This window comes from Plectropomus leopardus, chromosome 16, assembly GCF_008729295.1.
Source record: "Plectropomus leopardus isolate mb chromosome 16, YSFRI_Pleo_2.0, whole genome shotgun sequence".
Classification (NCBI taxonomy): domain Eukaryota; kingdom Metazoa; phylum Chordata; class Actinopteri; order Perciformes; family Serranidae; genus Plectropomus; species Plectropomus leopardus.
Window position 1 is genome coordinate 21,078,289 of NC_056478.1, and position 13,117 is coordinate 21,091,405.

A 13,117-nucleotide genomic window follows, 5' to 3' on the forward strand; every position below is an offset into this window, starting at 1 on the left:
TTCTTTGTTCACAAATTAATATATATGGTATATTAACATATTTCAAGCATTATAACAGTTAAAGATTTATAATTCTTTTCTCTCTGTTTTACCCATTACCATGACTAGCCATCTCAACCATTTAGGTGAGAAAAAAAATCTTGTTATTATAGCCCCAAGGACATAAAGATATGCAAAAAAAGAATAATTCCATCGCTATTTTTCTCTTGATGAGGACATTTAAGGGCTGAAAACATTCACAATTTGCATTTCATATTTTATATATAAACACTAACCGCAGTATTTTCGACAGCATTTGAAGGCCACATGCCTCTGGAGGCAGGAGACACGCCCCTGTCCACTGAGCCCCAGCAGACGCACATCTCGTCTCCCATTGGTCGGTTCCTCTGTTGCGCTGGTCAACGCGGCTCCTGATTGGCTGCTGCCGGACTGATTGAAGCATCTGCGGCTCGCGCTGTGCCAGCTGTCCTCCTCCTCGCGCACTCGGCTAGTGCTGGGCAACGGAGAGAGGCTCCTGCAGAGGAGGATCTGGCAATCTGGAAGAAAAAAGGGTAAGAAGCCAAAAAATAGGCAGATAAATTAAGATGTCACGGCTTATTTTGTAAAACCGAGCAGCGATTGACAAGAATGAAAGCAATTAATCCTTAATATTATTTTTTTATAGAACATTAAAATTGTGATTTTATGTCGTCTGACGTTGATAACCGCAGGGTACTAACGTTAATGACCGTTAATTATCCAACCTCTTCATTGACATTAGCTAAATATCTGCTTCTTATTTACACATTTTCAGTAAATGCTATGTTTCTCCTTCCCTGTACATTTGAATAGCAGTTATTAAATGCAGGCATTTTCTTTACTAAATGTTATTTCAAATGGCATTGTATGAATTTTACAGAACGTTAAATTCGGAAAAAATAATTTAGACTGGTCCTATGTTACGAGCTAGCTTCGTATGCTTTTCAGCGACGAAATTGTGTGTGTGTGTGTAGTGTGTGTTTGCGCGCGCGCGCGCGTGCTTGTATATGGCGTGCCATCAGTGCAGTAAAGGCTGTGTGTAGTGTGTGTGTGTGTGTGTGTGTTTGTTAGCCGTTATGTAAGTCTGATATTCGCTTATAGGTTTTTTCTCTGTTCTACCAAATACATTGAGTCACAGTGGTGGTGATGATGATGATGAAGAGGAGGGTTGGGAGGCGTCATGCATACAAACGAGACTGCTGGTGTGTGTGTGTGTGTGTGTGTGTGTGTGTTTGCGTGCGTGTGTGGTTGAGAACATGATGTGAACTGAACAGGTGATTTGATGTCCTCCTTTGTGTAGAGGGTTTTGGGCAGGCAGACCTGCTCTGGTTTTGGGGATCAGGAGGTATTGAGGCCTTCACATCATTTGCTTTAAGGATCCTGGAGGGTGCTTTAGGGGGCTCCGGGGGTCCTGAGTGCCTCACAGTGAATTGAATAAATTACACAGCATCCTAATCACATGACGTAATCTGTTTTCCTACACATAGTTTATTCCTTTAGGATTGCATCTGTTTTGTTAAAACAGAATGACTTTTTTTTTTATTAGTTGCACTGCATTATCTTTTATTCTGTAAATGTTAAAATAAGGATGGCTGCACATCATATATTTGCAACAATTTGAAACACAAAAACAAATTCTCACATTTGAGAGTATGTAATAAGAAAATATCTTATTTAGTTATTGGTTAAATGGGCAGCGTGTAGATGCAGTGAGCAAGAGGGTGGAGTTCTGCATGTTTTTCCCATGTATTAGTGGCTGAGTTTCATTTTGGCTGCTTGAGTTTTCCTCCACAGACCAAATTAATCAAGACTGTGTTACTGTAATCCACCCTCACTTGTCTATTTGTATATTTATATGTGTTAGCTCTGTGATAGAGGTGGGGCTGACCCTGGACCCCACCTCTGGCCCAGTGTAAGCTGGGAATTCTCCAAAAATATTGCACATCATAAGGGGTCAGGACATTTGGCTTATGAATTAAGTATACGCTGTTTTTAGCCTGTCTCAGACGAAAGATGACCATCATAAAAGAAGTGTGGCGATATCTTTGGTAGCGGCACCTGCCACTGTGGCTGGTGGATTACAAAATCTACCAGACACTCAATAGATTACCATTGTTTTTTGGCTGGTGAGTAAAGCAAATCTAGAAGCCACCTGCATATTTTACTAGCATTTTCCTAGTGGTTGGTGCTAATTTCCAACCCTGGTTACGACCCACGTCTACTAACCAACCAATAGAAATGCAGCATGAAATGATGCATTGATCAGCACGACTCTGCTAAATGTTTGTGGATGCCCTTGCCACAACCGTGTCCACATTTTCCTCCTCCTCCTTCTCTTCCTTTTCTCTTCCTCCTTCGACTTTTTTCAACGCACATAAATGCCACTAGAGAGGGCGCGATTCATGTTTTTTTTTAATTTCCTCTCACCACTACAGCGGCGTAGATGGATCACGCCCGCTGACATTTTGTTCTTGTGTATTGACATCAATGGACGTACATCAGCCTGTGATTCAGTAGGCGTTATGTTGTACCCAAGTTTATTAGATCCATGTCACACAGTGTAGCTGCACTAAACTTACAAGATTGCTAAAATCTTACCGTCTGCAGGAGGCGTTCAACAATCTGTTATTGTCCATGTATGTATTATGTATGTTGACTAATTGTTAGGTAAGTGACACTTCACTAAGCCCTGCCTCTTTGTGATGATCTGTCAAGCTTTCAGAGTAAGCGTGGAGCCCACACTGTCACTAACTGCTCTCCCTAAAGAAAATAAAGTTTTGATTGAATGAAAAAGCATGATCAGAGAGGAGCAGACTGAAGGGTCTGCGAGGTGTGTGCAGGATGTATCCAGGATGTCAGATTCTCTCAGCAGTAAAAACAGCTTAAAAAGATAAATATAGTTAGAAGCTCAATCCTAATGTACAGATCACAGTATAAAAGTGAAGCACCACATCACTGGCGTTTCAGACAGACGACAGTGAAAATAAAGGGAAACTTTCGTGATTTTCAAGCAGCTGGCGCCATTGCAGTGTGTGCTGTCGGTGGATGGGAGAGGAGCAACAGGGGAAGTCAAATGCTGCTCATCTACACACATTGTGATGACACAAAGCTGGTTTAATATCGGCAAAGTTTCCCTTCATTTTCATTTATGTATATTTTAATGTGTATACATTTGTAGCTGGATTTGGTTTTGAAACAGCAAAGAAACGTTTATCTCCTGTAAAACTTTCCGGGTAAAAAGTATCATTTTTAAACATGCCCCAGCTACTGTTGTCATACGAATACATGCAGTTTTATTTATTCTGTTTCAATGTTGTAGTTTGTCAATGTGGAGCCAATATTAGATACTTTGTATATGATGGGGTAGAGCTGTAATGAATAATCAATTTGTTACAAACTGTTAGATCAATCACCAACTAATTTCTTATTTGAGAAATTGTTTATCAGTTTGAGTAATTTTTAAAAAATCAGGCAAAAAATATTATCTGATACCAGCTTCATAAATGTAAATATTTTCTTTTTTTTTTTTTTTTTACTATTTTATGACGGTAAACAAAGTATTTGTAGGTTTTGGACAAAACAACTAATTTGGGGATGTCACATTGGGCTTTTGGAAATTCTGGTTAACATTTATCACTTTTTTTCCGACAGACCAAGCAGCTAATACGACAGAGTAATTGCCATACTTTGGGGTAGATACTAATATAGTACTGCATCATATCAACATATTACATGTGTTTTTTATGTAAAATATGACTAATCACTGCAAGTGTCAAAGAAATGTAGTTGAGTAAAAGTACAACATTGTGGAGTAGGAAAGGTCAAAGGTCAGACAAAACAAATACTGCCGCAACAAAAATAGTTCTTTAATAACTTTGACAGTTTGCCTGAGACAGAGGCGAGTGAAGAGTGATAAGTGAAAAAGATGGATTAATGAAAAGATGAGACCTGTTTTCCTGTCTTTCACAAATTTCTAAAATGATAGCGTGATAAGAGTGTGTTTAGAGAGAGAGACGCCCCTAATCCTCTGAGTGATGGCCTAGTTAGTTAAGCGACCGCTGTTGTTATTGTCTGTTTATCTGTGTGATTCACTAATGGCTTATTCATCCATGGACCTCCAGTAGCACCCACAACTCTCTAAACCTCATCCTCTCTGTGTGTGTGTGTGTGTGTGTGTGTGTGTGTGCGTGTGCGTGTGTCTGTGTGTGTGTGTGTGCGTGCGTGTGTGTGTGTGCACGCATTTCTGACTTTTAAAATAGCTCTACTACTCACACACATATGAGCTCACCTCACACATAATCAAACACACACACACACACACACATATATTAACTCTAACACACAAACACACACACACACCTAATGCTGTCCCTTCCCATGGCGATTACTCTCCAGATCGAGCAGGAGTCAGCAGCTGTCTACTCCTTTCTTCTCACTTACAACATGCATCAACACACACACACACACACATTTCCATGCCACACATGTAGCCGGCACATGCTCAGAAACAGACATCTGAGGGTGTCAGCAGCTAATATGTCACATCTAAACTGTTTATAGATATGCGGGCCTTTTTCTGAAAATAGATTTTGACTTCATGTTTTTTAAAAGTCTTTTTCCTGCCTTTTGTTCTGTTTCTGACTGAATCTCTGCCTCTGCTGATAAGATTTAAACATGCTGGTAATGCATTTTTCTATTATGATAGTTTCTGAGGGGTGACCAGATGAGGGACACTGAAAATCTTGGAGCAGCACACCAAAACCAAAAGTCATAACTAAATTTATAGAATTCTTTTATGCTGTTGTAGTTATATCAGCTAGTTGAAAACTATGTCAATACGAAGACTTAAGGAATCACATACTGATGTACTTTGGTGTCTTATTTTATAGTTAATATTACAAATTTTCTGATATGCATAGACTAATAGTGATACAGTTAACATTTTCACAACAATCCTGTTATAATGTGTTATGTATCTATGTACAAAATGCTTGATTGTCCTTAAATGGTGGGTGGTTTCCCTTAAATAGACAAAATGTTTTAATTTGAGGGAGTACTTTGATTGTAAGGAACAAAACAATAACTGGGAACAAGCTGGGGCTCGGCGAATAATTGGCTTTTATTTTCAATAACAATTCCAACGATTATGAAAAGAAGATAATCAAAATAAAATGATTATTGTGTCTCATTCATTATGCTTTCGTTTTGTCTTTGGTTATAAATCAAGTGCACCTCTTTCCTTTACAGCAGGGGTGCTGAGTATTGCTAATTTGGCCACTATCACACTGGATTTAGCACTTTTTCAGATCCTTCTATAGACCTTTTTTTTAAAAAGCGACTGGCGACAAATTCTCCATCACTGAAAAGGAAACATATTCAAGTATATAGTACTTTGTTTAATGTATTTAGATTTTTTCATACTTTTTTTTGTTATTTAGTTGAAACTTATTTATTTATTTTCAATCAAACCCACCGTTCAGTTCAATTCAATTCAGTGTTATTTATGAAGCCATTTATAACAAATCACAATTTGCCCCAGAGGGCTTTACAGCATTTTTTTTAAAAAGACCATTTTTGTAGTTTAATAAATGCAAAGCGTTTCCAAGTCAATCTTGTGTGAAATAATTGTGATCTCAATGTCGCCCAAAATAATCGTGATTAAGATTTTTGCCATAATCTACCCATGCCACATGCCACTTTACATCTTAATTTTTATTTTTTACATTTGGAGGATAATTTAGCCCCCTTTCCAACAAGCTATGTCGACATGGTTGGTACCAATGGATGCTTTATGGTGTCTAGTTTCACATGATTTGACCTTCATGCTAACTTTAAAAAAATGAGCATGCCACAGTCCCCGAAAGCCAGTAATATCCGCCTCTGATTTAAATACCCTCACCCGTTTTGCTTTATTTAGTTTTCAGGGTGATTTCACTGATCTTAGGGCGTGTTTAAGCATATTTAAGAATATTACATTGGTTCTAAAATTGAAGTTTTCTTAAAGATATGCTGTACATAATGTAACTTGGACAATTAAAGGTAAGCAGCACCAAATAAAAACACAGGCTCAATTTGCGTTAAAGAAAGCAAACTAATCTGTGAAGTAGCTGTGTGTTTGGTATGATAACCATGTATGATAACCATGCTGTTCTAAAAACATGTTTGACATTGTGACGATGTGACTTTGGGAGTCTGGACTAAATCTGCCTGCTGCTCCTCATTCATTATTAATTAACACCCCCATTAAAAACTGTCTGCATGGAGAGAGAAGTCAGGGTGTGTCTCAGTGTGTGTATGCGTGAGTGTAATGTGTGTTTGTGAATGTGGTCACTGATTGTGTACGTGTGTATCTACAGTTTGTGTATGTGTGTGTGTGTGTTTGTGCGTGTGTGCGTCCGTGTGTTTGCTGAGGCAGCTGGTCACAGGGTGAGTGAGAAATGCTGCATGGTGTGTCACTGTTTGTGTGTGTGTGTGTGTGTCTCTCTCTCTGCCTGTCTGTCTGCCATACCCGCTATGACACAGCAGAGAGCAAACAAACACACACACACGCACGCACGCGCGCGCGCACACACACACGCACACACACACCTGAATAGGTCTAAAATAGATCAGTGGTTTTCAGCATAGTGGTCTTTGGAGTTTGAATTTGTAGATGCAGTTAGTTGAGGCCAGACAAATACGTCAGTTGTTTTAGGCGGCATCCACATTAAACCATCTAAGCTGGAGTTATTTTTCTCCTTGGCAATGACCTTCTGTCCCAAAAAATATTTTTTAAAATCTCCACAGTAGATAAATCACAAATCACCAGTCTCAGGATTTAGTGTGAACAATAGGGCTGTACCTATCAATGATTTTTTTCTTGATTAATCTAACAATTATTTTTTCTCTCAGTGGACTAATCTAATGACTAATTTATTGATTATTCTATATTCTCTTGATTAATATAACAATTAATTCACCAAAAATACATATCAAAAACTTTTTTTCAGTCACCTTCTCTTAAAAACAATGATAATAGTGGCACATTTTAAAATAATTCTTCTTTCCATGTCACTGCTGTGTTATGATATTATCAGTAATTATTATTATCATTATAATAGAGCTTATTTGTCATATGCCTGATCAGAAAAATACTGGACCTCAAATTCAAAAGGATAGCTGTGACACACACATCACTATATACCACAGCAGCCTTGAACTGAAAAATCTCTATCTTTTCTTACGTACTTGACTTACAACTTAAATTGTTTGTAACATGGGTTTATTTCATCATTGTAGTAATATGCAGTAAAGATAATAACTGGTAAATATACATTTGCATCAGTGTGAGGCAAGGAAAATAAAGGATTTAGAGACTGTAACGGCACTCACAGTACTTAAAGCCGTTTTCTCACCTGAGCGCAGCCAGAAAAGTAAATGGAAAATTTGCAACGGCCAATAACAACATTAGGTGACGCGTAGTGTAACGTTACTGACCACTACTAACAGAATCATGTTCTGAGTAGAGATTATCCGAATATGTCATGCTTGGGTGGGGACAAAAAGTAAGCAGGATGGAGCTATGTTGCTACCATTTTGACAAAGCGCTCTGCAGTACTTTTGCTTCAGGTGTCCGTGCCTATGATAATCCATTATAGCTGCAGCCGTCAGCTGTAACTTGCTGTCTGGCAGAATCAATGTTCTGTTAGGGTGTAACTCAGATGCAGCTTACTATATAGCGATCCACACATGCACCTTTTTGCAAATTGACATGTTTCCATAATCGATTACAACTACGAATTGCCCCAGCCCTTGGAAGTTTGATCATTTATCACTTCTCAGAGACATTGGGCTGTTGTGTAGCAGTAATCTGAGCTGACTGACACATCAAGCCCACCTCACATCACATCATATCACGTCACATGCTTCATAACACCTCTTGTTGCCTTATGTCCTCTATTGTCTCCTCGGTCTCCTCATATCACATCATTTCATGTTGCCCCACATTTTTTGTAAAAAATATCTGTTTCTAACATGCACTGGGAGCTATGATTTGAATGCTCCCTTCCTTTAGCAGCTGGAGGGCTTACTTTGTGTGTGTGAGTATTAAACATGTCACTTTCCAGAATGTCACTTATATAAGTTGACTTTAATTTCCTTTGGCTTTCAGTCCTCACAGACACAAAAAGCTCCCAGTGTCCGGTGCAGAGGCCTGTTTAGTCAGCGTTCCCGTTCCCACTCACAGTCAGCCAGCTGTGTGGGTTCGGACAGAGCTGACCAGAAAAAAAGTGACAACAACAGCTTCAGCCTTTAACCCTTTAAAACCTGAGCAAATTGGTGTGATTTATTTGAACAAAAGCATGGGGAAAAAGGAAACAATCCACCTGACAAAAAAATTTCCCACAAATGTAAGTAAATTAGAAAAAAAAAAACAATCAGAGAAATTTTTCAAGAAAACTATATTCATAATTATTCTGGTTTTGTATATTTGATATTATGTTACAAACACAAAAAAGAATACATATTGATTTAAAAAACAAAAATAAAACAAAACTCGATTCAATTTGGATAGCTTAGTGAGGAGTACTTTATGAATGACAGTATCAAAAGCTTTCCTGAGGTCAAGAGAAACAGCACTGACAACAATCAAGCAAGGATTTTATTTTCTCTATAGGAAGACAGTTTGCCGTCTCTGTTGAATGTTTAGCTTTAAAGCCAAATTACATGGGGTGGAGCAACATAGAGCTGTTATTGAGATGGAAAATGATCTGCTCAGCTACCCATTTCTCAGCAACCTTGGGTACAATTGGTAGAAAGCTGATTGGCCTGTAATTACATATGGAACGTGGGTCACCAGATTTAAAGACTGGAGTGACAATAGCAGATTTTCAGGCGTTTGGGAACTGACGAAGGGATATTGAGAGGTTACTGATTGAAGTAATTGGATTACCTAGTGCTGAACCAAGGTCTTTGAGCATTGTTGTCCATCCCAAACACATCCTTGACTCTGAAAGGTTTAAGAGACCTGATGATTTTCATGACTTCATTTTCATGATTTCCGCATCACAACCTTATTTCTCATCATAGCATATGGATATTTGTCATGTTATAGTTTGTTTTAATGGCAGTTTTCTAAGTGAGGTCCCATTCTTTCATCACTTTTAAAATATTGTTTATCCAAGAAAGACGATTCTTTTTTGCCATATGTTTACTCTTGCAAGTAATTTCTTTAATAATATTCTGTATTTTGTCTCACAATCCTGTTCTAGATTAGCTCCTGACAGCAACTCATTCCTGTTAAGCTGGTAGAATGAAGTCTTGAAATTGTCCCGCTCACTTTTTGGGGTTCTGTTAGAGTAGCTGGCAGCAGAGGGTTAAATCTCTTACTGTTCAACTTCTTCACTATTATGATCAGGCAATGAAAAATTGCAGTGATTGATCAGAATCATCCAAAGCATTTGTTGTCATTTTGTTTGCCAGAAACACGTTTAACTCTGTTATGTGTCGTTTGTAACTGGCAGCAACATCAGTAGTAATATCAACAAAGCTCTGAAATTTTAAAAGAAAATCGGCAAGCTGTATTTATGGCACTGCTGCCACTAGAACCCTCCACTGTTTCCAGTTTGTTTCCAGTATGGTGTCGCTTTTGATTTGTTGTGATTTGGTGGCACTTCCCTTCCATGCCTTGACTTTTTGCGAGGATCTATACCAAACAAAGATTTTCTCCTTAAGTCGGTAGAGTCAAATTTATAGGCTGGGACATCTCTGCAGCACCACAGTGCTTAATTTAGGATGGTATTTTGATTACAACTATTACACATTACACATTTTGCCTTTATCAAATATTGTGCCTCCTGGCAATTTTGATAAAATTCTGGCCACTGTTTCAGCCCCAAGCTGTTGTTTTAAATATTTCGCAAAGTCTTTCTTTTTCTTTAAAGAAATAAACTATGTAGAAATCCAACATAATTACCAAGGACCATAAAAATGCAGTATTTCAGTATTTAAACCTCAGTTGAGAATAGTACATTGCACAGCCATTTATACTATATATTGATAAATTAATTAATATTGTAGTATTTTATATGATCCACAGATTAAATGGATGGTACTTTTTGACACAAAGTACAGTAGTGTGAGTCGTCTACAGATGCTGTGGTTGTAAACAACCACTACACAGATTACACTGATTGACCCTGATGGGGGCGCTGCCAGAAGGTCAGAAGGTCAAAGAGGTTGAGATTTAATTTGAAATGATCTAATCAAGGAGAGGAAAGTGTTTTTTTAATTTCCATCTCATCGTTTTGATTTTTAAACAAGAGCCAATACTGGCAAATCTGTCTTGGTGTTTTAGTATGCTTCACCACGACTACTATGACATGCAACTGTTTCTGTGTCTGTGTGTGTGTGTGTGTGTGTGTGTGCGTGCATGTGTGTCTGTAAGCATTTTTCACTGAAAGCACTTTGGTTCCCATCTCCTGGGAAACCGATCTTTTATTGTGGCTGCCAGGCCTTTAGGGCACTGCTCTCCATACTGCACCCCCCCATCACCACCATGTTTCTGACGATCACTTCATCTTTCATCCATACACAATCATTCCCTTCTTCTCTTCCTCTGTCTCTGGACTTATCACTTTCTGTGGCCATCCTTATTACATGCCTCTCTCTTTTTTAAGGTCTCTATTTTTCACTTCTTTCAATCTTCTTTGAGATTGTCTGTTGTGTGACCTGATGCCAAATAATTTGTGTTTTGTGCTGAAGATATAAGCTTATGGTATGCCACAGAGAAAACCTAGATAGTATGAATATTTACTTATAAATGTCACTTATATTCTTTTCTCTTATAATCATATATTTAGAGCTATGAATATTTTGGAACTGAGTTTACCATCACTGGAAAAAAGTTTAAGTTAAGAGTTGGGATGGAGCACTGAAAGACTATTAAGTAGTTTTAGGCATCCATGGAAGATTTTGTCGTTTTTCTCACTCAGAGAGTAACTTGACCAACAGGAAAAGTAAAACCTAATGTTTTTCCTTTCAGTGATTTTCTGGACAACTTTTCTCCTCTTTGGACTCATTTTTTGTGTCATCTGGTCGGGATTCAAATTTCTCTCCTCATTATTCTGTTCACTGTTCTCTTCCCCTCCTCTCTTTCCTTTGCTTCCTTTCTCTATTCTCCTCCATCTCTTTGAGTTTGATTCTGTGTGACTGGGAGGCCATTGTGTCCTGCCATCAAACACATTGCATACAGCCATCCATGCAGAATACACACATGCACACAGAGGGATGTTTGTAGAAGAAGCTCTCAGTTTGTTGATCCCATTAGAATTGCTCCTGCTGTTTTTTTTTCACTAATCAACTGTTAGTATCACATATTGGACCAATACCTAGTCAAACCCTCATAGAAATAAATACACATGTGTATCATAATTTGAATTGCATAGATTTTCATGAAAACACAAAAGCCATACAAATGATTTAGTTTATTTGAATTTCTCTGGTAATATGCGGGAGAAGCTGAAGCCTAGCATTTAGGCCACATACAGCAACTTAAGTTTCTTCCATTACATCAACGAACTTCAAATAAGAAGACAATAGTGCAGATTGTCTGAAAATCTCAATACATAAGACTCAGCTTTATAATCTTAATTATAAAATGTATAAACTTGAAAAAAAAGTTGTCCAAAGCAAATGTACTGAGTTTGACATGAACTGTACTGTAATTAACACAACCTGAAATTACCATTTCTAGAAGTTATCATTATCTTTTGTAAAAGAGGGGGCAGGAACAAGATCACAAATACTGCCAGGCATTCATTTTGAAAAGTGCTCACTGTGCTACATACAGTAGAAATCCCTGAAATTAGGTCAATTAGATCCAAGAGCCCTGCAGGCCTAAAATTCACCTTGCTTTATATATCTGTAGAACAGAAGGCTACAATCAGCAATTATTTCCATTATTTATTAATATGATGATTTTTTTTTTGAGAAATGGTGAGGAAGTTGTGAAAAATGTCATCCAAATAACACCTTCAGTTAGCTTATTTTATCCAAACAACAATCCACAATACCAGAATATTCAGCTTTCTATTATATAAGACAGAAGAAAAAAAGTTATTTTTCTGTTGATTAATTGACTAGCTGTGTCTGATGAAGCCTATTCATCATAGAATACTTAGGCTGTCCACTAAAAACTGATTTAATTCCTTGATGGCAAACCTTTATAGAGAAATTGCAAAACAGTTTAAATATTGTCGATTTAAAACCAGCTTTATTCTTCCTGGTTTAGTTCATAAAGCTGGTAAGATGAAGTGGGTTACTTTAAAAAGCTTCTACTTTCCATCAGTCCTTGCAGAAACTCTGACAATCTGTTATATTCTGTAATAGATTTGTAAATTATAGATCCTCTGCTCACCTCTTAATATTTAATGGACCGAGCTGACACACTAAAAGCTTGGAGGAAGTTTTCTGTCTGCAGAGACAAAAAGACAGACTATGCGTCATAAACTGTAACTCAGCAGAAAATACAAAGCCAGTGTAGTTATGGATGATTGTCCTATAGTGCTCACGCAATCAGAGACAGCATCCAATTTTATTGACTGAAAACTTTGTTTTCTTAGCAGATATATCGATTTAATTTCTGCAACAACGGCTGAAACACATTCACTGCCACAGGCTTCATTTGAGTTGCGGTACTTGCCCTCTAAGGTGCCAACACATCACTCAGGATGCTGTTTGCTCTTTTAAATTCATTCTTGCTGGCAGTGGCTTTAGATTTGTTGTGGAGGCACTATGAACAAGGATCATTAGAGAGGTTGAATTCCTGCAAAATCAAGTGTTCACCTTGATTTAAATTGAGTTTTCTTTATTATAATAAGCATATTAGATACTGAATAGAAACAATTCTTCAAGTATGGCAGGAATTTGATTAACCCCTAAAACAACATTTATATTAATATAACAAAAAAGTCACTTTGCTTTTTCTTTCTTACCTTAAGTATTTTAGAATGTTATTTTACAGCTTTAAAAATAATAAGCTGGATCCAAGTGATCCAGATTTGTAAATCCAATGTTTTGCTTTCCAGGATCAGCTCATCCATCTTACTTTTGTACCAGATTT

General features: G+C 37.6%; 1 protein-coding gene across 1 annotated transcript in view; it reads left to right on the forward strand.

The window, feature by feature from the left end:
- The first annotated feature begins 498 nt into the window (after positions 1–498).
- Positions 499–13,117, forward strand: part of LOC121955620 (dihydropyrimidinase-related protein 5-like) — a 29,864-nt gene continuing 17,245 nt past the window's right edge. The window contains exon 1 of the mRNA XM_042503652.1: positions 499–551. The gene's annotated coding sequence lies outside the window, so the exon portion shown is untranslated. The remainder of the gene's footprint in view (positions 552–13,117) is intronic.